Below are 2,599 nucleotides of genomic sequence, written 5' to 3'. Positions count from 1 at the left end.
TTTGTGAATTTTACATCCATTATGAGTGAATAGTTCCCTAACTTGATTGGGAGTTTATTAAAAGGAGACCTGGTGGATGAAATTGTGATCACATCAATGTAGTATTCTTTGTTGTTGTATGGAATCATTATTATGGCACCTATGTGTGGACACAACTCCGTTCAACTTAACCAGCAAGTGTACTGGGTCATCCAAGTAATACCTTACGTGAGTAAGGGTCGATCCCACAGAGATTGTTGGTATGAAGCAAGCTATGGTCACCTTGTAAATCTCAGTTAGGAAGATTAAATGGTTATGGGTTTCGAAAATTAATAATAAATAGAAAATAAAAAGGGATAGAAATACTTATGTAAATCAATAGTGGGAATTTCAGATAGGCGTGTGGAGATGCTAGAATCCTTTCGAATCTCTACTTTCTTATTGCTTTCATCCAATCCTTCTTACTCCTTTCCATGGCAAGCTGTATGTAGGGCATCACCATCATCAATGGCAACTTTTAATCCTCTCGGGAAAATGGTCCTATGTGCTGTCACTGCACGGCTAATCGTCTAGAGGCATCACCCTTGTTGATGGCTACATCCTATCCTCTCAGTGAAAATGGTCCAAATGCTCTGTCACAGCACGGCTAATCATTTGTCGGTTCTCAATCAGGTTGGAGTAGAATCCCTTGATTCTTTTGCGTTTGTCATCATGCCCAGCCTTCAGGAGTTTAAAGCTCGTCACAGTCATTCAATACCGGAATCCTACTCGGAATACCACAGACAAGGTTAGACTTTCCAGATTCCCGGGATCCTACTCGGAATACCACAGACAAGGTTAGACTTTCCGGATCCCCATGAATGCCGCCATCTATCTAGCTTATACCACGAAGATTCTGTTGGGGAATCTAAGAGATATGCGCCCGGCCTAAAGTAGAACGGAAGTGGTTGTCAGTCACGCGCGTTCATAGGTGAGAATGATGATGAGTGTCACGGATCATCACATTCTTCAAGTTAAAGTGCAACATATATCTTGGAATAAGAATAAAAGAGAATTGGATAGAAACCAATAGTAATTGTATTGAAACTTGAGGTACAGCAGAGCTCCACACCCTTAATATATGGTGTGCAGAAACTCCACCGTTGAAAATACATAAGTGAAAGGTTCAGGCATGGCCGAATGGCCAGCCCCCTAAAACGTGATCAATAGCCTCTTAAGATGAAGAATAAAACAAAACTGAGACCAAAGATGAAACGTGGTCGAAAGACGACTAATACAATAGCTAAATGTTCTATATATACTAGACTAGCTACCAGGGTTTACATGAGTAAGTAATTGATGCATAAATCCACTTCCGGGGCCTGCTTGGTGTATGCTTGGGTTGAGCTTGATCTATCCACGAGCTGAGGCTTTTCTTGGAGTTGAACGCCGAATTATAGTGTGTTTCTGGCGTTCAACTCCGGGTTATGACGTGTTTCTGGCGTTTAACTCCAGACAGCAGCATGTACTTGGCGTTAAGCGCCACTTTACGTCGTCAATTCCCAAATAAAGTATGGACTATTCTATGTTGCTGGAAAGCTCTGGATGTCTACTTTCCAACGCCGTTGAGAGCGCGCCATTTGGAGTTTTTTAGCTCTAGAAAATTCATTTCGAGTGCAGGGAGGTCAGATTCCAACAGCATCAGTAATCCTTTTGTCAGCCTTTTTCAGAGTTTTGCTCAAGTCCCTCAATTTCAGCCAGAAATTACCTGAAATCACAGAAAAACACACAAACTCATAGTAAAGTCCAGAAATGTGAATTTAACATAAAAACTAATGAAAACGTCCCTAAAAGTAGCTTGAACTTACTAAAAACTACCTAAAAACAATGCCAAAAAGCGTATAAATTATCCGCTCATCACAACACCAAACTTAAATTGTTGCTTGTCCCCAAGCAACTGAAATTCAAATAAGATAAAAAGAAGAGAATATACTATAAATTCCAAAATATCAATGAATATTAATTCTAATTAGATGAGCGGGACTTGTAGCTTTTTGCTTCTGAATAGTTTTGGCATCTCACTTTTTCCTTTGAAGTTTAGAATGATTGGCTTCTCTAGGAACTTAGAATTTTGGATAGTGTTATTGACTTTCCTAGTTAAGCATGTTGATTCTTGAACACAGCTACTTATGAGTCTTGGCCATGGCCCTAAGCACTTTGTTTTCCAGTATTACCACCGGATACATAAATGCCACAGACACAAGACTGGGTGAACCTTTTCAGATTGTGACTCAGCTTTGCTAGAGTCCCCAGTTAGAGGTGTCCAGAGCTCTTAAGCACACTCCTTTGCTTTGGATCCTTTTTACCCTTGCCTTTTGGTTTTAAGGGCTATTGGCTTTTTCTGCTTGCTTTTTCTTTTTCTTTTTTTTTTTGCAAGCTTTTCTTTTTCACTGCTTTTTCTTGCTTCAAGAATCAATTTCATGATTTTTCAGATCATCAATAACATTTCTCTTTGTTCATCATTCTTTCAAGAGCCAACAATTTTAACATTCATAAACAACAAGATCAAAAATATGCACTGTTCAAGCATTCATTCAGAAAACAAAAAGTATTGTCACCACATCAATATAATTAAACTAAA

Source organism: Arachis stenosperma, chromosome 9 (assembly GCF_014773155.1).
Source record: "Arachis stenosperma cultivar V10309 chromosome 9, arast.V10309.gnm1.PFL2, whole genome shotgun sequence".
Classification (NCBI taxonomy): domain Eukaryota; kingdom Viridiplantae; phylum Streptophyta; class Magnoliopsida; order Fabales; family Fabaceae; genus Arachis; species Arachis stenosperma.
Note: the sequence above shows the minus strand (reverse complement) of the source record.